General features: G+C 38.4%; 1 protein-coding gene and 1 pseudogene across 5 annotated transcripts in view; one reads left to right on the forward strand and one right to left on the reverse strand.

Annotated features, from left to right (window-relative positions):
- The window catches only part of NRP1 (neuropilin 1), a 199,200-nt gene that overhangs the window by 142,334 nt on the left and 28,882 nt on the right, over positions 1-27,984 (reverse strand). The gene's annotated exons all lie outside the window — the stretch shown is intronic.
- LOC119035899 (C1GALT1-specific chaperone 1-like) lies at positions 61-27,639 on the forward strand (annotated as a pseudogene).

Consider the following 27,984-nt stretch of genomic DNA (forward strand, 5'->3'; position numbering starts at 1 on the left):
TTGGAGAATATTTCTGTAGCTGCATCTTGGCCACAGCTACCCTTTTTCCCTCCCGCCTGCATGTCTGTTCAGTCACAGCTTCAGAAATATTCGAGGTAGGTGTATACCCAGGCTCTCCTGGGACCACAAACAACATGATATGTTTCTTTTTAACTCTAACCTGGGCTTTTTAAAACAGTGTTTAAATCTGGTTGAAATGAATTTTGGTCTTGGCCTTAAAAAAAGAAAAAACAGATAAAAGATCATGTCCAGTAGATAAATTGCAGTGTAAAAAGGAAATTAAAAAGAATGATTTGGAGGTCAAATACATGTCCAGGGATGCTGCAGTGTTTTCATTTTAAGGGAAATACTTGATAGAGCCATTCCTTGGCTAGTCCTGTGGTCTCGGCTCCAAGTCTCTGTCCAGGAACCATTACTGGAATAGTAGTAGCTCTTCTGAAGGTCAGGGACAACTGAGTTTAATTGCACAGAGTTGTTATGAACAAATCTCTTTCCTAGAAGTTCCTCTTTTCATATTTTTGCTGATCCAAATTCCATTATTCCAAAGCCCAATTCAAGGTTCATTTGTTCTGTGAAGCTTCATTTATATTTATATTTACTATTTAATCACCTGTAAATGTTTTTTCCACTTGAATTTATGAAATCCTTAGCCAGTATGAATCAAATAATTATAAATTTGCCCATTGTCACATTGGAATTATTTTTTAGGTGTTGCTATCCCTACTTACTTCCCTGATAAGCTTATATTTTTTTAGGTAGAATAATATTTATCTTAGATTTTTCCGAGAAACAGAAACAGAACTGTTTCCTTGGAAATAAGTTCATGCTTATTGAAAAAATGAATGAACAAGAAAAAAAACTAGAATAAACATCCCATAATTCAGGTAGTCCCATTATATTCCCATTTTAACAACATTTAAATGGAAAGTTCTAAGTTTCTTAATAAATAGTTCTAAAAGAAAATGTCTTACACTTTCAGAAGTATTTTCCTAAATATCACATAAATCACTTTTGGGAAAACTTGAGGCACTGGATGTTCTGTTTTTGTTCCAATTACATTAAACCTGATTAAAATAACAAGCATGACAACAATATCTCTTCAAAAGGGCACACCAAACACTTAGAAGCACAGTCTCATCTAGGCACTCTGGGATTTAGGTACCTAACTCCTAGTAGTGATAGTGGGTGTTATGTCTATGAATCCCTGTGTGCTTATGTCAATTTGATCTGTTTCAGTTTCCACAGGTGGATGTCTCCAAGATTTCTATTTAGAAAAATAAAATATTTAGCCCTGGCTGGTGTGGCTCAGTGGATTGAGTGCTGGCCTGATAACCCAAGGGTCGCCAGGTCCATTCCCAGTCAGGGCACATGACTGGGTTGCAGGTCAGGTCCTCAGTAGTGGGTGCAACCACACATTGCTGTTTCTCTCCCTCTCTTCCTCCCTCCCTTCTCTTCTCTCTAAAAATAAGTAAATAGCATTTAAAAAAGAAAAAAATAAATATTTAGATCTCTACTTTTCTGAAATCCCTAGTAATGCTGGAGAAGAGTGACATTTAGACTTTTTGAATTGTATGTTGAAGAGCTGCAATTCATTATCTTTAAAAAAATTTGTTTCACAAAGTCTTAATACAACTGACATCAGTGTGTGTTAGAAACATGTGCAAATGGTTGAGTTTTGCCTAATGAAGCTATGAATTACTTTCTTCCCGTATGTTCCCTCCTTGCACCATCACCATCTCCCACTTTCTCCAATTATAGGACATGCATCAGAGGTTTCTCAGGCTTCATCTTCCCACCAGTCTGCATGCACTGTACATGATCCATTCTTTCATCTTCAGTGCATGAACAGAAAACTCACAGCCATGTCTGCTTAAGGTCAGTATCTGTGGAAGCCAATATCTTAGACTTTTTTCCACCATTTGAATTTCAAATTCTTATCCTCGAATGCTTTTTGCTGGGCTTTAAATCCAGAGCCAAGGAGGACAGCATGCCCTGTTCCAATAATCTCTCTTTTATGAGCTTACAGAGGTAAATTACAAGTTTTGTTCTTGCATTTTTTCTTTTTAGTATGCAACCTGCATTAAAATAGAATATAAGTCCAACAGGCACTTTGCAAGTAAGGATGTATGTAATGTCTACATGGAATATGTCAATACGTACATATATTCACATAAGTGTGAGCATAAATACAGAAGTTTACATCTTATCTGTTCAGGGAAGATTAATTTACAAAATAAAAAGAATCTCCATCTGTGTTAATTTACACAAAATGTTGTATTTGTAGTTGATTTTGTGCATTCCTTTACAAAAAGGAAGGGGATGCTGACCTGGTTAATCCAAACCACAGGACTGACAAATGATTAACTCCAATCATCAGATGATCAGCCCTAGTTTTTGGATTGCAACCTTGCCTGTCAGTAACTTGTACCCAAACTCCTTCTGGGAAGGTAAAGAAACTTGAACAAACCATTTTTTAAAGTCAAACTTGGTTCAATTGCACAGATCCTGTATTCTGTGCATGCCTTCTCAGAGGAGTCCAATTTCCAGTTTTTGTCAATTAGTTTCCTATCAGTCAATACTTGTTTAAAAACATGTCACAAGTCTCATTAGGCTGTGCATTCTTCAATTACCTCTGATTATTACATTATGATTCACAAATGAGATATCAGAGTCACTCCTATTTACTGCAAAATGCTATTGAAACAAACTGAAATTCAATTTCAGTACAGACTGCAATAACCCATCAAAATAGATCAAGTGGGGAGAAAGTGTGGCCTCAAGGTTGCCAAGTCCTCTTCCAACCATGTTGTCCGACAAGGTCCAGGCATGGAGGATTTGAGTTCAAGGAATTCGTCTACCCGGAGGAGAATGTGGCATCCAAAATGGATTAACAATTGGCTATTTTATTTTAATTATTTTACTCTTGCTACTGAGTATGGACATTGTACTGCACTTACTTATTCCTGTGAAAGTCACCCAAGAGGAGGGAACAGTTCAGGGGAAAACATTAGTATTCCCCATGAAACTGCCTGAAAGGATGGAAAAATCTCCACAGATTCCCCTCTCCCTTATACAGGCGAGTACAACAGCCAGGGTACTATAATTGTTAACCATAAGGAAAAACATGTCAGGTTGTATAAATTACCCTGGTTTGAGCAACTTAAAGCGATCAGGACTGTCATGGTGTACCAGAAATAAGAAAAACAAGTTAGATCTCTTAAATCAACAGTTAAGGCCAGTTAATAAAGAACCAGGTTGTTGTTGCAAACACAGGTTGTGCTGCCAACAGTTGAGGGATTGGAAGAACAGACTAGAAAGACTTTCCCACTACTGTTCCTTACCCACAGACACAAAGGGTCTTCCAAGAAAACAAGTAAAAACTATATAGACCCCTACCCACAGCCCAGGGATATGGTCAGTACAGTTGAGATGCATCTGCAAGGCAGAGGCAACTGTGGCTAGATTTCCTGTCTATCTCTCCTTACATATTTGTTTTGATAATCAGAAGGTGGTGGGATTGTTAGACACTTATATTTCAGGTTCATTGATTCGCATAATTCCTATGAAGTTGTACAAAATAATTTCTTGACCAGAAAACAAAGTTCCCTCTAATGAAATAGTCCCTGAATGTTTAAAAGTTATTGGAGTAACAGCCCCTCCTTTATCTTTAATAAGAATATATATCAAATGGACAGGCAAAGAAATTTAAAAAGGGCTGGTTAACTATTACAAATTACACATGTAGAAACAGTTACTGGAGAGTCAGTTTATAGTACACAGAGAAACATTTTAGACAGAAAAGGATAGATAGCTAAGTTAGACATCACAAAGGCCTTATAATAAATTTCCTATTATCTCTACTCAATCTAGTGTATCCTTTTGCCCCATGACAAATTCTGAGACATTTTAATATATAATAAGATATTTAAATTCTGTACATACAGCTATTTTTAATTGTCTGATTTATGGCTCTCCTGGTCAAAATAATCTTCATTTATTATAACTGAATCTATGGGAACTTTCATATTTTTCCTGGTTATATTTGTATTGATTTTTCTGCTTAACTGATCATGCTATACTGCAAATGTTAATCACTACCTAAAATGAAAATATAAAAACCTGCTTGTACTTGCAATAAACGGAACAGAGCTTCACTGTCCTTTGAGGAGTGTTGTCGTCTGTTACCCATCGCCAACTCCTTACCCACCTTTGGGAATCCCTGGACCCTGCTGTGGCTGGTCTGCGGCACAAGGTGCGCTGGGCCATTGTTAAATGCAAGATGGCATCACACCTAATAATTTAAACATGGTCTTGTGGCCTGACATTTTTAATGCTTTCTTGATCTCTTTCCTGTGGCTCTGTGTGTGCTTTGCTACTATAGAGTTTAGTGCGTGCAGGTTATGAATTAAATGCCAAACCCTCTTCTGCCAATAGCACTTCCAGGAGGAGAAAAATGATTGGGTATTTTTATAGTCATGCCATAGGTCTCCACCAAAAACAACTTTTACTCAGGGCTTTTAAAATCTGCCTGCTTTTTAGATACAAACATAACCATAAAACTGCTAAGTTCAAATTTTCAGCTAATATCTGGGCAATGAGAACCAGGCATCTTGGTAGGCTGGCCTGACATTTTTGTTGGCATAAATTAAGATCCCAGGTGTAACTAATGCAATCTGGTTCTCAACATTAATTTAACTCCCACAATGCCACTGCTGTGCAGTCCATGGTTCACACTTTGTGATTCATTGCATTTGGATTAAAGGAGAGGGTTAAGAATTTTATGGTTGAGGCAGCTCTGCCTCTCAAGAACAGAAACATACACATATTTCTTCCATCATGTGTTGCTTGAGGACAAGAAAAAAGAAAGCCACTGTCATCCGGAGACAGGAATTTTCCAGAAATCTATGAACAACAGCAACCATAGAGTGTCACCAAACAGAAGAACTGTGCTCTAGAAACCTAGAAAGCAGTAAAAAATTTAGTAGAGTTCAAAATGTGCTCTCTAAAGAGAAAGTGTTGGCATGAATTCTACAAAAAGTCAAATACCTTGCAAAATCATTTATAATCAGCATTTAAAACATGGGTTATAATGTGTTTCCTGGAAAAAGAGAATCAATTAAATGGGATCAAAATTTAGAAGAGTTATATATTATAAGTGTACATCATATATACACACAATAGCATATATGTTCAATCTACTTTTAAAATAATTTTTATTGTGCTATTTTTTTCGAGTACAGCTGTCTCCATTTTCCCCCACCACTTCCATGCCACCACAGTCATCCTCACCTCTTACCCTTAATCCTAAACCCCTTTGACTTTGTCCATGTGTCCTTTGTACATGTTCCTGACAACCCTTCCCTCTTTCCCCCCATTATCCCTTCCCACCTCCCCTCTGGTCACTTTTCAGTTTGTTCTTAATTTCAGTGTCCTTGGTTATATTTTGCTTGCTTGTTTGTTTTGTTGATTAGGTTCCACTTATACATGAGATCATATGGTATTTGTCTTTCACCTCCTGGTTTATTTCCCTTAGCATAATGCTCTCCAGTTCCATCCATACTGTCCCAAAGGGTAGGAGTTCTCCCTTTCTTTCTGCTGTGTAGTATTCCATTGTGTAAATATACCATAATTTTTTGATCCATTCATTTACTTATGGGCACCTAGGTTGCTTCCACCACTTGGCTATTGTGAATTGTGCTGCTATGAACATTGGGGTGCATAGGTTCTTTTAGATTGGTATTTCAGGGCTCTTAGGGTATAATCCCAGCAGTGGAATTGCTGGGTTAAAAGACAATTCCATTTCCATTTTTATTTTTCTGAGAAAATCTCACATTGTTTTCCATAGTAGCTGCATCAGTCTGCATTCCCACCAATAGCGCACTAGGGTTTTCTTTTCTCCACAACCTTGCCAGCACTCGTTGTTTGTTAATTTGGTTATAATTATTCTGACTGTTATGAAGTGGGATTTCCTTGTGGTTTTAATTTGCATCTCTCTGATGGCTAGTGATGTTGAGCATCCTTTCATATGTCTCTGGGTGCTCTATATGTCCTTCTTGGAGAAGTATCTGTTCAGGTCCTTCACCCATTTTCTTTAACTGGATTGCTTGTCTTCCTGGAGTGGATTCATGTGAGTTCCTTATATATATTGGAGATCAGACCCTTGTCCAGAGTATCATTGGCAAATATGTTTTCCCATATAGTTGCTTCTCTTTTCATTTTAATACTGTTCTCTTTAGCCATGCAGAAGCTTTTTAATTTGATGAGGTCCCATTTATTTATTCTTTCCTTTATGCCCCTTGCTCTGGGAGAAATAGTGGTAAAAATATTGCTGCTTGGAATATCTAAGATTTTCCTGCCTATATTCTCCTCCAAGAGTTTTATGGTGTCATAACCTATGTTTAAGTCTTTTATCTACCTTGAATTTATTTTTGTGTATGGTGTAATTTGATGGCCAAGTTTCGTTTTTTTGCATATAGCTCTCCACATCTCCCAACACCATTTGTTGAAGAGCTACTTTTACTCCATTTTATTCTTCTGCCCCCTTTGTGAAATATTAATTGATCATTGAGACTTGGGTTTATTTCTGGGCTCTCTATTCTTTTTCATTGATCTATGTGTCTTTTCTTGTTCCAGTACCAGATTGTTTTGATTACTGTGGCCTTGTAATATAGTTTGAAATCAGGTATTGTGATCCCTCCTACTTTGTTCTTCTTTCTCAAAATGGCTGTGGCTATTCAGGGTTATTTATGGTTCCATGTAAATTTCTGAAATGTTTGTTCTATATCTGTGAAATATGTCATTGGTATTTTAATAGGGATTGTGTTGAGTCTATAAATTGCTTTAGGCAGTATAGACATTTTGATTATGTTAATTCTTCCAATCAGTGAACATAGTACATGTTTCCATTTGCTTGTGTCTTATTTAATTTCCTTCATCAGTGTTGTGTAGTTGTCTGAGCACAGGTTTTTTACCTTCTTAATTAGGCTTATTACTATGTACTTTATTTTTCACACTCCTATAGCAAATAGGATTTTTCTTCCTGATTTCTGTTTCTGATATTTTACTTTTGGTGTACAAAAACACCTTCTATTTCTGAATATTGTTTTTGTTTCCTGCTGTTTTGCCAAATTCACTTATTAGGATGAGTAGTTTTTGGGGGGAGTCTATTGGATTTTTTTTGTACACTATTATGTCATCTGCAAACAATGACAGTTTTGCTTCCTCCTTTCCAATTTGGATGCTGTTTATTTCTTTTTCTTGTCTGATCACTATGAGTAGGACTGCCAATACTATTTGAATAGAAGTGGTGAAAGCAGACATCCTTGTATTGATCCTGATCTTAGTTGGAAAGCTTTTAGTTTTTGCCTATTGAGTATGATGTTGGCTGTAGGTTTCTCATATCTGGCCTTTATTATTTTGAGGTATGCTCCTTGTTCTCCCACTTTGCTGAGTGTTTTTATCATGAATGAGTGCTGTACCTTATCAAATGCTTTTTCATTGATATGATCATGTGATTTTTGTCTTTGCTTTTGTTTATATGATGTAATACATTGATTGATTTGCCAATATTGAACCATTCTTGCATCCCTAGGATGAATCACACTTGATCTTGGTGTATGATCTTTTTAATATTGCTGGATGCAGTTTGCCAATTTTTTCGTTGAGAATTTTAGTGTCTATGTTCATCAAGGATATTGGCCTGTAGTTTTCTTTCTTTGTCATGTCGTTATCTAGTTTTGGGATTAGGATAATGCTGGCTTCATAAAAAGAGTTTGGGAGTCATCCCTCTTCTTTGATTTTTTGGAATAATCTGAGAAGGATAGCTCTTCCTTAAATGCTTTATAGAATTATCCTGTAAAACCATTAGGTCCAGGGCTTTTGTGTGTGTGGTTTTTTGGTTACTGCTTTGATTTTGTCAGCTGTTATTGGCCTATTCAGGCTTTCTGCTTCTTCTTCATTCAGTTTTGTAAGGTTATATTTTTGTAGAAATTTGTCCATTTTACCCAGGTTTTCAAATTTCTTGGCATGTAGTTGTTCATGGTAATTTCTTAGAATTATTTGTATTTCTGTGTTATCAGTTGTAATCTCTCCTCTTTCATTTCTGATTTTGTTTATTTAAGTCCTTTCTCTTTTTTATTGATAAGACTGCTTAAAGGCCTGTTGCTTTTGTTTATCTTTTCAAAGAACCTGCTCCTGGATTTATTGATTCTTAAAATTGTTCTTTCAATCTCTATGTCATTTAATTGTACTCTGATCTTCATTATTTCTTTCTTCTTGCTCAGGGCTGTCTTTGTTGTTGTTCCTCCAGTTCTTATAGATTGCCTATTTGAAATGTTTCTATCTTGTTTAGGTACACCTGTATTGCTATGAACTCACTCTCAGGACTGCTTTACTGTGTTCCGTAAGTTTTTGACTCTTGTGAATTCATTTTCATTTGTTTCTATAAACTTTTTGATTTCTTAATTGATTTCATTATTAACCCATTCATTGTTTAATAGTGTGCTATTCAATCTCTATGGATTTTTTAGTGTTGTTAAGTTTTGTCCTTGAGGTTTGTTTCTAGTTTCAGGCCCTTATGATCCAAGAAAATGCTTGATATGATTTCAATTTTTTTTAATTTCTTGAGGCTTGTTTTGTGTCCTATTATGTAGTCTATCTTTGAAAATGTTCCATGTGCATTTGAAAAGAATGTGTATTTTGTTTCTTTAGGGTAAAAGGTTCTATATATATATATAAGTTTAGTAGATTAGGTCTAGGGCATTGTTCAATGCTGCAACATCCTTGTTGATATTTTGTTTGGAAGATCTATCCATTTTTGACAGTGGGTGTTAAAACCCCCTAGTATAAGTTTGTTGCTGTCTATATTTTTCTTGAAGTCCTCTGAGATTTTCTTTAATACTTGGGTGCTCCTATGTTGGGTGCATACATGTTTATAATGTTTATATCTTCTTGATGGATTCTTCCCTGGAGTATTATGATATGTCCTTCTGTGCCTCTTTTTTTTTGGGGGGGGTGCCTCTTTTTTTTTTTGGTGCCTCTTTTTATGGCCTTTGTTTTGAAGTCCAACTTGTCTGTTATGTGTATTGCTATTCCTGTTTTTATTTTTCCTGTCCATTTGCTTAAAATATGTTTTCCCTACCCAGTCTGTGTAGGTCTTTTATTATGAGGTGGATCTCTTGTAGGCAGCATATGTGCAGATTATGTTTTCCTATCCATTCAGTTACCCTATGTCCTTTGATTGAAACATTTAATCCATTTACATTTAAAGCTTTTATTCATAGATATTATTCATTGATATTTTACTTCCTGCATAGCTGTCTTTATCTCTCTGTCACTGTTTTCCTTTTCTTAAAGCAGTCCCTTTAGCATCTCTTGCAGTGCTGATTTGGTGGAGGTGTATTCTTTGAGCTTTCTTTTGTCTTGGAAACTCCTTATTTCACTTTCCATTTTAATTGAGAACCTTGCTGGATAAAGTCATCTTGGTTGCAGGCCTTTGCTTTTCATTATTTGGGGTATTTCTTGCCATTTTTCTCACTTGGAGTGTTTCCATTGAGAACTCAGCTGCTAACCTCATCGGGGCTCCCTGGTATGTTACTTCCTGTTTCTCCCTTGCTGCCTTTAAGATTCTTTCTTTGTCTTGGAATTTTGCCATTTTAATTATGATGTGTCTTGAAGTGGGCCTCTTTGGGTTCCTGTTGATTGGGACTCTCTGTATTTCCTGGATTTGTGTGACTTTTTCTCTCATCAAATTAGGGAAGTTTTCCATCAGTACTTTTTCAAATAGGTGTTCTATCCCTTGCTCTTCTTCTTCTTCTCTTTCTGCTATCCCTATTATAAGGATATTATTATGTTTCATGTTGTCCTGCAGTTCCCTTAACACCTCTTCATTCTTTCTGAGTGTCTTATCCTTTTTTTTTTTTCTCTTTCTGGGTGTTTTTTTTCTAACTTGTCTTTCAGGTCACTGATTTGATCCTTTGTTTTATCGAGCCTGCTTTTGATTCCTTCTACTGTGTTTTTTCAATTCAGAAATTGTATTCTTCATTTCCTCTTGGCTCTTGATGGTTTCTATTTCCTTTTTCATGTTGATATAGTTTGTAGTAAGTTCCTAACAGTTTCCCTGTAGTTTTTAGTAATTCTCTGTAAGGTCATTGAGGTTCCTTATAACCATTGTTTTGAACTCAATATCTGATAGTTGACTTGCCTCTATTTCATTTAGCATTCTTTTGAGGATTCCTCTTTTCCTTTCATTTGGGGATTGTTCCTTTGTCTTCCCACTGTTTTTGAGATTCTTCCTGTTTCCTTTGGCTTCTTAAATTAATCTGATTTGACTCCCTGTCTTTGCGGTGTGAACTTCTATAGTAGGAGACCTGTGAGTTTCAGTGGTGCAGACTCCTTGATCTTTTTAATTTGATGCTCTTGGAATGCCCTTTATGCCATTTATGTTGGCTTTCTGGATGTACTTGGGTTTTGATTGTTGTTGGGTTGTTCTGGTGGGTCCTTCCCTCCAGCTGGTTGGCTGAGAGTCACTCCCACCATCACATTTTGTATTCTGTTGTTCACGTGCTTCCAGAAGAAAACCACAAAGCACAGGGAACAAACCCACATTTGCAAAAATATCTCTCCCCTGCAATCCCACTGTCAACAGCAAATGTACCAGTATTAATAAAGGTATAAGGATATGAAGACTATTAGAAGAAAGGAGAGAAGTAATCTATAGTATATATTCTTGTAACTTAATATGCACAAACTCGCTGGACAAGAAATAAATGTTAAAAAGCTATGTGGAAAAGAAAACATCGCTAATCACAGGGAAGACCACAGTTGACTTCATCTCAGTAGCCTGTAGTATTTACTACTGTTTTTTCTTTCTGGATTCACCTCTGGTGATGTCAGATGTTGAACCTGTCTGACCTTAAGGCCTTCTCCAAGACTGCCAGGGATCTACGGTGTGTGGCTATCTCTATCAATTGTTAATCTAGTCACTCTGCACTCAGCAATGAGGCTTAAGCCCTTTAGGTTGGGGCAGAATCTCTCCTGGGGTTGGTGCTATATTTTCCCCTTCAGGCTGCTGCTGCTTGGAGGGAAGTGGTCTGCCTGAGCAGGATGGCTGCTGCCCTATGGGGGATGACTCAGCACTGTGTTCCAGGTGTCTGTTCTCTCAGATCTCTCCCTAATGATTTTGTCTGCAGTGTCTCCTCAGGCATCTCTAGCCCACTCTGCTCCTACCTTTGCTGGAGCTCCAGGTAAGTGGTTACAAATGAAATTTTGTGCATTGGCCCTTTAAACAATTCTTTGCATCTCCAGTTGTCCTGGCAGACAGCTTTTTGCTATGGTTATTTGTGTACTTTTTATGCTCTGGTGCTCCAGGCTGGGTAACCTGGCTTAGGGTTTAGACCTCCATTCTTTTCTGGGAGATCCAACTGGATGCTTAATTATCCCACCAGTGCTGCCACCTGTGGGTGCCCAGCCAGCTTTCTCAAGTCTCCACTGCACTGCTTACTAGTCAGTCAGTGCTGAAGCTGATTTTTCTGTCTGTCCAAGGTTATAAGGCTTCTATCTTGCTATTGTCCAGTTGTTTGTTCTAGATGATTTCTCCACAATTTAGTTGTAAGTCCAGATTGGTCCTGGGAGGGGGTTAATATGGCTTTCATTTACTCCTCCACCAGCTTGCCTCTCTCTCCTTTTTTTTTTAATAATATAGAAACTAAGATGGAGAGATGGAGTTTCCAAAAATTGTAGTGTTTTAGCATCAAAAGATGCAGGTCTTCAGACTCCTTATCTAGTTTTTTCCCACAGATTTCTTAAACATGTTTTCCGCTTTTATCAGTTCAGAAAGCAAACCTTCTCATATATTTACTACTTTCCTAATTTTTCTAGAAAAACAGAAATCTACAATGGTGGGCACTCATATTTCTAGCATATATTTGAACTTTAAGCAAAGCGATTTTAAAAATCTTCACTAAAATTATGAATTTCAAGTATTTTAATGCACTTAGTTAATGTTTCATTGCAAATAAAAGCAGAAAGTAAGTTTTCTATGTGCCACTCTGCTGACTTTGACACTGATCTTCAACAGTCATCTGAGCATTTGAGTGGAAGTCATCACATTGAAGGGCTTGACCAAGGTTGTTGAGTTCATGTGTACAACCTAATCCAGTTCAGGCTGATGAGAAGATGTGTGTCTGTCCTGCTTTTTAAACCCAGCAAGGAAAGAAATTCCAGAGCTTCCTGAATAAATTATTCCTGAATTCCACAACTACTATTTTAAAGAAAATTTAAGATGTTTCCAATCTGACTTATTTTAATTTCAGACAATTTCTTCTTCTTTTCTTCAGTTTATTTAAATGTAAATTTGCACATGTACTTAAATAACGATCTATTTTTATCCCAGAGCATGCAGACTATTTCTTTTTAGACAAGATAAGAAACATTTATAAAGCTTAACTTTAACACATTAATCTGGACAGGGACTTTTTCCAGGCTTTTCCTTCCCTGAAATGGGTTTGGACCAATAAACTATAATTCTAACATCTTCAGTAGCTATCTTGGCATCCAGTGCAGAGGAAAACAAAAACAGCATGCTTACTTAAAATTTTACAACCTGCTTGGGCTATTGCATTTTTACAATGGTGATGGTGTATAATCACATACAATTCATTTCATTGTGCTGGAAACAAGGAAAACCACTATGAACAAGAAGTACAGAGGAAATTTGGAGGGCAGTTTCTCTGTCCCCAAACTGTTCCAGGTAATGAGACAGAGGCCTTAGTAAGTGATGTGAACTGCTACACGTCACATCACTTACTAAGTCCAGTCAGGACTGGACCCTGGGTTCCCTCTTTAAAATTCAGTGCTTTCTGTATTAAATTATAGTCACTCAATATCCACCAAGGGAAAGAAACAGAAAATATATTGATTATTTTTTGAAGGAAGAATGCTTGACACTGCTAACAGTACACACAAACTCCAAATCCACAAAAAATTCTCAAAACAGCTGATTCCCATAATGAAGATGTGACACTCTTACCATACTGTGAACTTACCAGTGTTTGCATCCCCATGTGAACGGATAAATTTCACTTGGCCATACATAATATACATTCATTTATCTATCACAGTTGCAGCATGGATAATGTTATTTCTTCAGAAGACAAAGAACTTGCTAATGCCAATTAAATGTATTCTTTATTTTATGTTGCCTTTGGAAAATACTATGTGTGAGCAAGTTCAACTAAGTTGAACTTCTTTATATAAAATCAAAGTGGGGTCTGTAAACTCAAGTTAAAATCAGTGTGTTTCTATCAGTATAAGATGTTGATCACTTACTGATTTGTATGCATATGTGCAGTTTTATGTAGTGGTGATATTCCGACATTTCCCAATGCTTTGTTGAGTGTTAGTTTGGGGGCTAAGCCCTTAGCATGGGAGAATGTAACAAAAAGTCAAATGTGGCATCTGACTTCCTACTAATGTGTAGTCACTCCTCTTTCTGGGGCTTGATTTTTTTTTTACATAATAATGCTTCAAAACCCATTTCTAGTTACTGTGCTGGCAGAAACAAGGATCCAGAAGAAAAAAACATTTGAAAATTAATGGGGAGGAAAAGAAGTGTTATGCCATTCTTGTGAATTCCTGAAGGTTTACCCTATATAAGTGAAGCTTCCTATCTCCAATTTGTATCTGAGCAATAACAATAACATGAAACAAGTACCACTTCCTGAGTGCCATGCTACCAATCTGCTAAACTGCCCAAGTCAACTGTGGGCTGAAGCAGGCAGGAGGAATGAATACAGCCTTGGCCAAGGAATTGGGAGGGTGGAGGTCTCAATCAAACTCCACTGAACAGTTACTTCCTTTGTCTACAACCCAAGAGGACTGCCCAAGGTCGCTAAGGTTCATAAGTAGTGGACTTGTGCAATGCTTTTATCATGACTTTTGATCTTAGCCCAGTGCCTCTGACCAGCCTGATATCTCCTCTAACATATCAGTCTAACACCTCAGATGTGGACAATGTATCTCAAGGTGTTCATTCTCTTCAATGTCACACAGTTACCAAAGAATTTTAAATTTGTTTTTTTATTTTGATAATTAGCCTTTAAAGAACTGCAATGTGACCAAGATAGCCACACATGTTCCTGTGTTTCTGGTTAAGTGAGTGCCAAGTGAAGACCATATGAAAGTGTGGCTGCCTATGTGGACAAATGTTTCCCAGTCATTCAAACACACACAAAAAGTAGGGGAGGCAAATCATCACCTGAATCTAAGGAACTGGCATGCTGGTAGCTGACACCATGGTCTAGTCATTGGGAAACTAATAAGCAGGAGTTCACTATTAGCAACTCTAGACATACATATGCAGTGAAGAACTTTTCCTTAAAAGGGAGGTTTTTCAACATGATATTTTTGGAATACAACATTAAATTAATCTATCATTAATTTAAGCCACCAGTGGCTAAAATCAATTAAATAATTTAAAAAATGTGAAACCAGCAAACAGTGGCAATGGCTAAAAGAGTTGTCCATCATGCTGACACTCAGAAAAATCAAGTTAATCACAAGTAAAGCATAAAATTGCAAACACATCATACTGTGATTATGTTACCCAATAACTGGAATTTTGTTTCTATCAAATGCCATCATTCATCACAATGAATTGATGTTGTTATTAGAGTGTTTTGGTTTTGTAGTTATGTTGGGATTAATGTGTATATTTGCATTGTTTTATTTATTCAATGGAAACACAAAGCATAAAAATATATAAATAATTTTTGGTAGCTATATAATAAGCACAATTGTAATAGGAATAATTTTGAATACCAAAGGTCCATTGGAATATTTTTTTAAAGGGGTATATTCCTTTAAGTCTGAGAAACAGATATCTTTTCTTTCAGCCCTGTCCTCAGGACAGGAACCCAGAGCCAGACAGGAAGATCTATTTGAAGGCAGGCTGTCTCCTGGTTCACTGATCTCACTAGTAATTTTGATTGTTCTGGAACTCTTCAGTCTCCTTTTCCTTTTGGTTACTTTAAGTGGACTTATGATAAAAGGCTCTCTTTTTTCTCTTAATACTGATTGAGAGAAAAACACCAAAGCCAGCCTGAACCATCTGGAAATCTCAGAACCAGCTTGTTCTTTAATGAGAAGGACGAGATGTTTCTGGTTCCCTCAGTCAGCCTGGATGCAGACAGGAAAGCTGTGGAGGGATGATCTGAAGAAATAACTGCCCCTGGGGTGGCACAAGATCCCCTTCTTAATCTAGAGCTGGAGGGGTGGGAAGGGCTGCACAATGAGATTACTTTAGGCAAGTCATTGAATTCCCTGGAAGGCACCAGGCCACTAGAGTCCAGATAGGATTACTATTTTAGTCCTAATAATCCAATTTAAAAAAATCTTTCATTCAGCACAACTTCAAATATGCTACAAATTGATTATAAATCACAAATTGTAAGTCCACACAATTTGTAATACCAATTGAACACTAAACACTGCTGTCTGGAGTGATGGGTATAATTTATGAAAAATCTAGTTCCAGCCAGTCTGTGTGTCTTATTTAAAAAAGCAGCACGCTTTCAAAGGGTAAATATTTCATTTGTAACTCATGAGTTAACATTTTTCTCTAAGGATGTTCTTAAGGCCATTGCTATGAATTTCTCAGTGTTTTAGATCTAGATGAAATATAAATAAGAATTCTGGATTATTGCTGGGTTTCTGCAAATTTTACTTCTTACCTTACACCCCATGTGGGCAAAGTATTCCTTGTTGGGTTTAAAGGTGGGATTAACCTGCCCTAAATTATACAGGCCCTGAGTACACAGAGAAAGAAAGGAAAAACAAAAGTGCAATTTCTGGTGATTTCCTGGGATCCTGCAGTCAGATGGGATGTGGCTTCCAGGCCACAAAAAATAGGATTCCTGAATGCTGCTCTAAGAAAAACTTCCTAGAAATCACATTATGCTCAGAAAATGGGAACTGCATTTTCCTGTTAGTAATATGCTTACCAACTTCAGTTCACATGTGAAATTCAGTTATTCCATAAATCTTATTCATTTTGCCAGGCATTAAATACATGTTTTTATGGGGTCAAGCAGATTTTCAAGATATTGGGATTTCCAGGAAATAGTTTTAAAACTGGTGAAGGGAACTTGCAAGAGAGCCTATTGTCAGCATGGGCGGGTCAGTAGCAGCATGTGAAAGTCACATTAGTTTATTTCTACCCTGGGTGAACGGGTCTCACCTGCCCAGCAATCAGGGGTGAAGGTGGGCCTCTGCCTCACTGAACCTAGAGCACTGCCCCGTATACAGCCAGCCCCACCCTTCTGTGCAGACCTTGGTCCATTCTTTACAGGCTCTCATTACCAAGAAATGCTGCAGAGATTTTCAACCTGGACGCCAAAGGGCCAACCTATGTAAGTGCCTAATCTCCGAAATCCCAAATGCTTTCCATTTGCTGCTCAGGAAATAATCACAATAGTGCCAGTTATGCAGACAGGAACTCTGGGGTCTTGTTTCCCTGGTCAGAGACACAGGTCCCATAGTTGAGGATTGGCTGGGCATCATAGGGACTTGGCTTCTCTTCCTTCTGCCACTTTGAGTCCTATAGTCTTACGCAGATCTTTTAACCTTTCCATACTTCATTTCCTCTTTTGTAAAATGGAGATAATATTTTGCAGTGTGCTTGTGAGGATTAAAGATTATATATGCACACACCACTAGGCACCAATAGATATCATATGAATTGTTGCTGTTATTATTATAGTTCTTGACTGAAATGTTGCCTGAACATATAAATTCCACATTCTTCCCACTAATCAAAGTGCTACCACTGCTATTATTAGTGCTACTGCCTGCTCTTCATGAGCATTTACCTGTGCCAGGGACTTTACTATGCACTTTCCCTGCATAGTCTCAATTTATACTCCAATAACCACATGAGGTACTATTTTTAGGTCCACTTTGTAGTTGATAGAAATGAGGCTTAATTAGGTTTTATTGCCCAAGGTCACAGAGGAAGTAGCTGGCTCTGGGTCTTCCTGACCTGAAGTTAAGAATCTTTGGATCATGCTAAAATTTTTCGGAAGGATAAAACAAAGCTGTAGCCCTCCAAACCAAGCTGTGCTCCTCCTCCTTCAGGACCACCCTTCCTCATGCTCATTAGCCTTGCAGCCCTGGCCTAGCACAGAATCCTAAGGGTCTGAGGCCTGAGTGCTGTGACAAGGGGTCTCAGTCCATTCTGCTCATAGAATTGTCTCTGATTCTTGTCTGAGCACTATCCCCAGGATCTTAGTTTGGGATATCCGAGGCCGGAAAGGTATAGGTGTTTTTTTAAAAATTGCTGCAGGCAATTGACTCCAAGGCATGTGCTTGATTGAGAATCCCTGAGAGAAAGAGATCCTGGTTGCCTTGAGAGGAACTGTGGAAATTTAGGGGACTCACTGGTCCTCCCAGTTTTTCATATATGAACCCTGAGTCATTAAATGCTCTCTACTACCCTAAAGAGAATTGGTGAAAAGGGAAAAGGTCACCTGTGTAACTTGGAAAAGCCACCTGAAAAAGTTCATGCTCTGACCTTCTTGTTGTCTCCTATTTCCTACCAAGAGATAAGACTTCTGGCCAAGATGGAGGCGTAGGTGGGAACATTGTGCCTCCTTGCACAACCAAGTTTAAAGACAACAAAGTTTTAGTAACAAAAACGCAGCTAAAACACTGAAAATTGAACTCTATGGAAGTCCTACAACAACAAACAATTCAGTCAGACCAGTAAGAGGGGCAGAGTCAGTGGCAGAGCAGGGTTGGGCAAGAAAGATAGTCAGACCGATCTGGGAGCACAGGTGGCGGTTGGCAGATCCCAGGCAAAGGGGGGGGGCAACAGGCAGACCCAGTGAGGGCGCAAGGTGGCTGGCTGACCACGGTCACACATTCGCGTGCAGATAAACCAAGTGAAGGAGCGAACAGTGAGAAAGACCACTCAGGCTAGGGCCCCAGTGATGGGAATTAGAGCCTGAAAGCAACAATTGGAAAGATTTGCGGGGTCGAGGTGCCAGGAGAGGCTCCCAGACTCACAGAGAGTTCGTTGGAGAAACCCACAGGATCCTGGAGAGTACACAAACCCACACACCCAGGAACCAGCACCAGAAGGGCCCAATTTGCTTGTGGGAAGCAGCACAGGGGAACAAAATCTGAAAGAGAGCAGAACAAATGCCATTGCCCCTCTCTGACCTCACCCACACATGCAGCGTCACAACCCATTGACCAGGGTTGCCCTGCCCTGGTGAACACCTAAGGCTCCACCCCTCATACCTAACAGGTACGAACAGACCAAAACATTATGGCTCAAGAAGAACAGCTCAAAGCCCCAGAGCCAATAATTCTAAGCGACCAAGAGGTAGCCAACCTTTCAGATACATAGTTCAAAACACCGGTGATCAGGATGCTCACAGAAGTGGTTGATTTTAGTCACAAATTAGAGGAACAAATGAAGGCTCAACTAATTGAAGTGAAGTGAAATGCACAGGAAACCAATAGTGATGGAAAGGAAACTAGGACTCAAATCAAGGGAGTGGACCAGAAAGAAGAAAAAATGACCAAACAGAAAACAATGAAGAAACAAGAATTCAAAAAAATGAGGAGAAGCTTAGGAACCTCCAGGACATCATTTAAATGTTCCAACATCCGAATTGTAGGGGTACCAGAAGGGGAAGAGGAACATCCATGAGTGGAAAACTTATTTGAACAAATAATAAAGGAGAATTTCCCCAATCTGGCAAAGGCAATAGACTTCCAGGAAATCCAGGAAGCTCAGAGAGTCCCAAAGAAGTTGGACCCAAGAAGGAACACACCAAGGCACATCATAATTATATTAGCCAAGATTAAAATGAAGGAGAGAATCCTAGAATCAGCAAGAGATAAGGGGACAGTCACCTACAAAGGAGTTCCCACCAGACTGTCAGAGGATTTCGCAAAAGAGACCTTACAGGCAAGAAGGGGCTGGAAAGAGGTATTCCAAGTCATGAAAGGCAAGGACCTACATCCAAGATTGCTCTATCCAGCGAAGCTTCCATTTAGAATGGAAGGTCAGATAAAGCACTTCTCAGATAAGGTCAAATTAAAGGAGTTCATCATCACCAAGCCCTTATTATATGAAATGTTAAAGGGACTTATCTAAGGAAAAGAAGATAAAAAATATGAACAGTGAAAGGATAGCAAACTCACAGTTATTAACAACCACACCTAAAACAAAAGCAAACTAAAAGGACAGCTAGATCAGGAGCAGAGCCATAGAAATGGAGATCACATGGAGGGTTAGCAACAGGGAAGTAGGAGGAAGAGAAGGGGGAGAAGGTACAGAGAATAAGTAGCATAGACAGTAGGTAGAAAATAGACAGGGGGAGGGAAAGAATAGTATGGGAAATATAGAATCTAAAGAACTTGAGACACATGGACATAAACGAAAGGGGAGAATGGTGGGGGAGGGGTGTGCAGGGTGGAGTAGAATGAAGAGAGGGAAAATGGAACAACTGTAATGGCATAATCAATAAAATATATTAAATTTTTTTTAAAAGAGAAAAGACTTTGCTTGACTTCCACCACATCTAGAAACTTCACAGTCCTCCAGGTGCAGCCTGTCTCTTTCCTTTCTTTGCTTCCATGGTGACACCCTGTGTTCATTTTGGCTGGATTTTCAAACCTGTAGTAAGGAAATGCTCCCAATAACCAAATCATGTCACTTTACAATAACTTTCTAAAGGACAAGAAAACTTCCCCCTAATTTCATTGTCCTAACAGCAATAAAATCTCTACATACTTTGTGTGTCTACCTGGAAGTAGGATCATCAAGTAAAGTATGTCAATGTCCAAAAAAAAGTTCCTGTGTGTTAGGAGAACTAGTCCCAGGTTCAAGACTCACTGCCTCAGGTGGGAGCTCCGATGCTCCATTTTGGATGGGGCCAGGAGAGGATTTCAGAAGTGCTCCTACCTGCTGGTCTGGGTCAACTGAGGCCAGAGCATCCCATAGCAGGGTGTGCCCACAGCCTGACCTGGCCTCCCATGCTGACTACACTCTTTTCCAGTGTGGCTACCCTGATCTTTCCTTTGTGTATTTGAAACAAGTCTGAAGCAGGAAGACATTTCCACTCAACAGAACATGAATGTTGCATCATTCAAACAAGAAAGAGATGCCACCCCTTTCTCACTTGGGTTACCTGTGCAGTTGGGATGGGATGAACAGGGTGTCAGGGGAACACAACATTTGAACATTACATTCGATACGTTTGTTTAGCTCCTATGTCCTGAGATTGCATTAAGAATTTTTCCTTCTGCCTGAATATTAGGGAGGGAGGCAGAACAAGGCTGACCTTGGTAGTGGGGTTTTCATAAAACAAATAAACTGGATGACAGCGTATAAAAGTTACAGACCTCTTCACAACACCATATGTGCGCAACTTGTAAACAGTCCATAAATATTACCTGCTGGGGCCAGTCACAGGGGCTAAGGCAGAGTCCTGTCCCAGCACATTTTCTGCAACATGGAGCCATCTGATGATGACAATTTAGTCTGCAGTTGGCATAGAACTATAATTATAAAGCATGTTACTCCTGACTTCTGTCTAGGATCAGATGATCACGCTTACCCTGCAGTGTGGATCTGGCAGGCAGGTATGGTTTAGAGGTCACAGGCAGGCTGGGCAGTGCTTGCAGAGGGACTGAAAAATTAGAGGGGTGTTTGTGCAGAGTCCCCTTTCCAGTAGTGGAGTTTCCACTGCCTCCACCATACACACACAAAGTTTTAAAGAAAAAGTGTTCCTTTCATAGTAGTGCCTAATTTTTCAGCCATGTTTTTCAAAGGTGCACAAACACTTGAGTCATGTTTGAACAATAAGTATAGAAAAAGCATAGTGAATAGTAGTAACTTTACCCTTTACACACTTCTCCTACTTTCAATATCCTAATTATTAACTGTAGAATAATTAATTCTGTGCAGGATAACAAAGTCTGCCAGGTTCTGTTTCACATACAGAATAACAATAATATTAATAATAGAATAAAGTTTGATTGCCTTCCTCCCAAATAGATTTAGCACAGAGTTTATTGTGTAGAAAAAATATTCCAGGTTTCTCCGAAGTGGAGAATAATGTGACAAGGGAAGCGGCACTGAAGAAAAGGCCAGCTAATAGCTTTATCATTATAAACCCATACAAAAACTAGACATGTTTTAGTGCCATTATCCCCTACACACCCAACACAAACCTTTACAATTATGCTTTTAATCAAGAATTCCTTCTTATGCTGTTACTTCCTGCCCTCTGAGTTCCTATGATATGCAGTTTCCATCCTGTCTCATCCTGTTTGGTCCCGTTTTGTAAAAACTAAGAAGCCTGGGTCACACGGCCTGCCAGGGCTTTTCAAAGGCCCAGAAGTCCGTAAACAGGAAAGATTTCCTGAGGCCAAGGGCCCCTCCTTGATCAAAAGATGGCTCTTGGATAAGGATTTCCCCCATATTCTCAGTCATTAGCACTTTCCAGAGCAGAGGTTCTCTCAGAAGGCACCTTGCTAGCTATTCATGACACAAGTGCCAGGCCTCTTGCCAGAAGGCCAAGGGCTTCACAGAAAGTGCAGGACGAATACATTGCAGCTGCTAAGTTTGCTGACAGGAGGTGGAGCCTGAGAAACACAAGGCTATCCTCTGAGCAAGAGCCCAGGGTTGGAACCCCTTCTGGTGAACTTCCAGGGAGGGCAAGCTGATCTGCCTCAAGTTCAGCAGAAGAAAGTGGACAGGAGAGCTTCATGAGGTGCTTGGGCAACCTTGGGGACCTCCAAAAATGGGATAAAAGGATAATGAGTCTAAACAAGATTGCTTTTATCTGGTGGTTAGTAAGTGGCCTGAGGCCACTTTAAAACTATTTTTGGGAAATGGGAGTGTCCTTGATGACTTTTTAGTTGGAGACATAATTCCATGTAAAAGTTTGGGTTATGTTTGTTCTTAGAGTCAACTTTATTACATCACAGTCATAACTCATAGTTTCACAGTGGAGTACATCTTTGTACAAGGCAACTAATCTTTCCCCTGTAATTTTATCATAACCCATCAAATTCAGTCAAAGTCCGTCCCTCAGCAGTCATAGTATTTTGCATTCCTTTCTACTTAATCACACCTGTGAGCCTCAATACGTAAGAGTGAAGTGAGAGCAATCAAGTCTACCCAGTTGTCTTTTTTTCTGAATTGGGCAAATAGATCAAAATGTACCAAAACTAACGAATATTTTTAAAAGGTCTTTTTCCTGTGTTGGTCTTATCTATAGAACTCATTCTTTTTTTTTTTAAATTACATGCTCCCCCCTCCAAAAAAAGGGTGCTTAGAATATCAGCACACTTTTCTCTATAGCACTTAGCCAGCACTTATGGACTAACCTTGTTTCATTGCTACCTCATTATTAGGATAAACTACATCTTCTGAAATAGATTAGAAACTTACAAATCCAAGGCATTCTAGTGCAATTCTTTGCCTCTCCCTTCCATACTCCATAGGTACTAAGAGGTCAATAACAGCTTCATGTTTAAACTCAACCTTACTTCCTTTCCTATTGAAAATCAGGGCCTTATTTCAGTATAACAGAAAAACAAAGTGACGAGGTCAAAACTTGTCAGTGTGAATGGATGTTCAGTCACAATGTCCTGAAGACAGAGGCTGATGGTTAATGAGAAGAAGGTAAATGTTAAATATGATGAAGGTGGCGTGAAGAAGGCGAAGTTTTGCCCACACAAACAGCACTGGGCAATAACTTAGAAAACATCTGATTGACATTTCAGTGACAGCACTTACCATCTCAAATTTTAGTATCTCTGTTTACAAATCTTGCTTCCACCATTTACTAAGGACCCTCCAAAGACAATAAATGAAGCAAAATTCATCTTTCCATGCCTAATACCCACGGTGGTACTGGCATATGATATATACTCCCCAATTTTCGTACCGAATAACGTAAAATAGTATTGGGATGGTGATAAGAAAAATGAAATTGTGATGTTTTTCAAATTTTGAGAGTCTATATTTCCATGAAGGTGTATGTGGGGGATTCAACCAGATCCATCAGGGGACAAATATTTCCTGTGAAGTACTTAGCTGTTCTTTGGAAATAACCTAATATAATTTTGTTAATACATAAACAAGGCTGGAGGGTTAGGGGATGCAGGGTGGAGTGGGTATAGATGGGGAGAAATTGGGAAAACCACAATAGCATAATCCATAAAATATACTTTAAAAATAAAATAAAATGTGATAAATAAATAAATAAAGCAAAGGCCAAACAGTTGAAAATAGCAGAAACACATCATAATAATTAGTTTAGGAGTTGACCTGAGACATGTTTTCATTTAAATACTTTCTGTTCTTGGCCTCCATTTGGCCTATTTCACTGATTTACTTTTCTTTATTTGAATGGATCCCTACTCCCAAGAAGGACTATATGTATCATTACTGCAAAAAACTGAGAAAGCTAAGATGAGAAGAAAATGAATGACACCATGCCAAGAGAACCTTGGTTCATTTTGTCATTGAGGTGGTTTCGTTTGCCATCTCTGTCCTTCTCTACAAGACCCCTCCTGGCTGGAATGTTTTCTTCTAGCCAGTTGTTGACTCATTGGTCCCTTTGATATTCAGCACTCAGGAGCACCAGAACTCTGCTACATGATGATTTTCCCTTAGTGGCCACTCTAGTACCACTATCCCATTCAAATTTAGCTTTGAGGTGAGCCGTGTCTTTCCTTATGTGCTCTGGGGAATGAAATGAAAATGACTCCATCTAAACAGGTGGGCACTCAAACTACCCATCTCCATTTATTTGTGGACCCACTTTAGTCTAGGTCTGAATCTTTACAGAAATTCAGGGCACTCCTCACATATGGCATCAGACACTGATTGAAAGCTTCTAGGAGGAAGGGAACTTGCAGAGTAGATATAGGTAGAAAACCATATGACTTGAGTGTAAGCCATGAAATCCCCAAAAGCAAAAGCATTCATACAAACAGACTGATTTAAAGTAATGTATATAATTAAATCAATTATTTGTAATTGAATAGTGATTTTCCTTGGAACAATGTGCACTGTGACTGTGTATTCTGCCAGGCTATCAGTGAGTGCTGTGACATTACAACGTCCCAATTTATAGCATGTGGGAGAGTAGTGGGAATCAGTGACTTCAGGTGACTTAATTGGTAACTTCATTCTGAAGATTTGCTGTCACATATTTAGATGGATAACAACTAATACAATGTGTTGAATTACATCTGTACAAACACATATAATATACTAAAACCATTTTATTTTAAAATATGTGAATCTTTCAAGTTAAAAGAAACAAATTAGGATAATAGTTTCTACCCATTGGTCTCTGTTTTATTCTTCAAGATGATACAGAGTAAGTTATGAACCCCTTGGTGAACTAGCAACAAAAGGGGTGCATATAACCCAAAGCACTGCCTCACTAATATGTACCACCTGACACAGATAACAAACAGGAAAGACACATGGCTGAAGAAGAACTGTGAATAGGTGAAGAAACAGGAGAACAGAATTTGCACCATTGCCCCACTCACTGGACAAATCACTCACTGTCAAAACTCTAGTTTCTTCCTTCATTAAATAGATGGGTTAAGAATATAAATCTGAGATTGTCTTCTCAGCTAGCTGCTGAGCCGTATATGTGTGTTTGTAATATTTTACACATTTTTTAAATTAATTAATTAATTAATTAATTAATTAATTATTTTAAATCCTCACCTGAAGACATTTCTCCATGGCTTTTACAGAGATGAGGGAAAGAAAGAGAAAAAGAGAGAGAGAGAAACATCACTGTGAGACAAAAACATTGATTGGTTGCCTTTTTATAAGCACCCCAACTGGGAATTTGACTCGCCACCTTTTGGTCTATGTATGGGACAACGCTCCAACTGAGCCACACCAGCCAGGGTTATTCTACACATATTTAAAAATGTGTATTATGCCTAAAAGCTTAAGATGGAAACAAAACTTGGGGTCTTTAAATGAAAAAGTATCTCTAACCAAAATTGTAACTGCAGCTGTTACACATGTGTATGCAGCAAAGTTATTGTTCATATTAATTTGTTAAGGTCAAATCTATTTCCCCCCAACTCTTTGTTACTTGCTTGAACTCATCAGCAAACACATTTCTATTACTGGCAGAGAGCTGTGGACATCTAGCTCCCATTGTTTCTCCAGCATAAATCAAAGAGACAGAAACAATGAGCATGAAACCACTGCTGGACTCAGAGGTGTGTTTACCAAGGCAGCTAGCTACTTTGCATTCCTGAGGTCAGAAGGCTCTGTGTGTGTGTGTGTGTGTGTGTGTGTCCACACACACCTAAATTAGATTCCACTAGTCACTGATAGCAACTTTCTTCCTTCTATATTTTACCATAAAAATTCTGAATTCAAAGTACCTTCAGGAGGGAGGTAGACAAGCACTAAAATAATATGATGAAACACATTTTATCCCTGTGGTTGATTTACAAGTTTCCTCGATAGCTAATTGCTAATGATCTATGACATAGTAACTTTATTTAGGAGATTACAGTTGGTTTAGTCTCTTTGTGTTTTGTACCCTTTTAAAAGGTAGTCAGTGATATCTTTTAGCTGCTCTACAAAGGGTCACCTGAGGAAAAGCAATTATGTGTTTAACATCTGGGGAAAATATTCTCTGTTGTGTAGGTTTCATGAGAACAAAGCTATTTATCAGATTTTTTTCCCTTGCAGCTTCAACTTTGTTCTCCCAGAAATTATGTAGCAATGCTGGAATTAATGAACAATGGAGCCCCTGACTAAATCACTATTGAGTGAGGTATATATATGTGGATGTGAGTACTTTTGTGGGAGTCAAAATGAATTTCTTAAGAAAGCACACTAAGATAAGATTCAGGATAGAGGTACAGCAGTCCAACCAGGGCAAACAGAAGCCTAACTTTAAAGACTACTCCATACACATGTTGAAACAACAGGCTGATTCATAGCTTCCTTGCTCAGTTCATAATTGCTTTGCAACAAAAGCAGATTTACTTCCCTTCCTAAGTATTCACAAGCCGACAATCTCCTATTGCCTGCCATAAAGAAAACTGCACAAAGCATGGCTTCTAATTTTTGGTAACCATAAATTCACAGAAGAGCAAAATTTTCAACTAAGACAGGGGTTGGCAAACTAGGGCCTGCATGTCAAATCTGTCCATCTGCCTGTTGTAAATAAAGTTTTATTGGAACACAGACATGCTCATTTCTTTACCTATTCTGTCTGACTGCTTTTATGCTGTGATGGAAGAGTTGAGTAGGTGAGATTGAAACTGTCTTGCCAAGGAGGCCTAAAATATTTACTATCTGGTCCCTTTTAGAGAGTGTACCAATTCGTGATTTTAAATATCAATTGTCATAAAAACATCAATTTCTTTGGAAATGTAGTTGCACTTTTAAAGTAAATGTCATTAACTTCCCACCCCAAGAATTAGTTTCTCAAGCATGACATCAGTTTGTATCAAGAGTCTCAGCCCCGCTGCCAGTGCCTTTGCGGTGCCAGTTTCCTGACCCTCCCCACTCTGTGAAACCAAGGAGAGAGGACACCGCCCAGCGTCTAGAGCAGCCAGACCTGGAGCATAACCGAGGGGAGCACAAATGTGAGAGGGAAGCTGTGCGCAGCGGCGCTCTCTCACCGGAATCATTCCTGAGCAGTTCATTTGTGAAGGTGTGAGCTGGGAAGTATTTTCTGCGCCTTGATCACTATGCTAGGGCACGTTAAGATTGGTTATGGAAATAGAATATACCGCCATGAGCATCATCACCTACGAGGTTGTAATAATGAAGTTATCTTGAAAATTTAACAGAATGAATGCATGGAGCTCAGTAAGAGCTTTCAGGCATACTGTATCATCCTTGTAAAACCCGAAAATGTGAGTCTTTGGGCTTCAGTGAAGGAGATTTATACCAGACACTGTGACAAAGTGGAGTTCTTCACTTCTGAAAATGTTAAAGTGTTTAAGTCAATTAACATGGGAACAAATGACATGTGGTTAATGATGAGAAAATCTTGAAAATATATATGCCTTTGATAAACACAGAGACCAGTACATCTGGCTCATTCTTGCACACCCCTCAACATTTGCTATTATTGAAAACTTAAATTATTTTTTGCTAAAAAGGGATCCATCACAACCTTTCTATCTGGAAATATTGAATATATGACTGTGGAAGGAGGAATTGTCCTAAGCATGGAATCAATGAAAAGACTTAATAGCCTTCTAAGTGTCCCTAAAAAGTGCCTTGAACATGGAGGGATGATTTAGAAGGTATCTGAAAATAAGCAGCTAGCACTCTGCCTGAAATATGCTACAGTGTTTGCAGAAGATTCTGAAGGGAAAGATGTATTTAATACCAAATCTGTTGGGCTTTTTATTAAGGAGGCAATGACTAATCAACCCAACTTGGTAGTAGAAGGATGTTGTTCAGATATGGCTGTTACTATTAATGGACTGACTCCTAATCAAATGCATGTGATGATGTATGGAGTATACTGTCTTAGGGCCCTTGGGCATATTTTAAGTGAAGCATTGGTTTTCTTAGCTCCAAATTGTTCTGACAATGACTGAGAAGTGAAACGAGAGCATGTATATGATCACCTTATAGGACATGTGTTGTCATTATTTGTAGTAACAAGTACATACCTAATACAGCAGTATGTTTCTTTTTTCCTTTTCCATTTGGTGAAACTGGTTTAATCACACATTAAAATTTAGTACTAAAATTTTAAATAGAGTGGATTTTTTCCTTAAAACACATATGAAAATTTCAAACATGTTGGAAGAAATGTTTTGATAATAATAATTTTGTAAATAAAGCATGTATTTGTAAATATATTTGTGTGATAAATGCTATATTATGAACATTAAAATCTGTGGCACATATTTTTGCTAATTGGTTAAAAATTTAACATC

The sequence above is a fragment of the Artibeus jamaicensis genome, unplaced genomic scaffold (genome assembly GCF_021234435.1).
Source record: "Artibeus jamaicensis isolate MK-2021 breed Jamaican fruit bat unplaced genomic scaffold, CSHL_Jam_final contig_515, whole genome shotgun sequence".
NCBI lineage: Eukaryota > Metazoa > Chordata > Mammalia > Chiroptera > Phyllostomidae > Artibeus > Artibeus jamaicensis.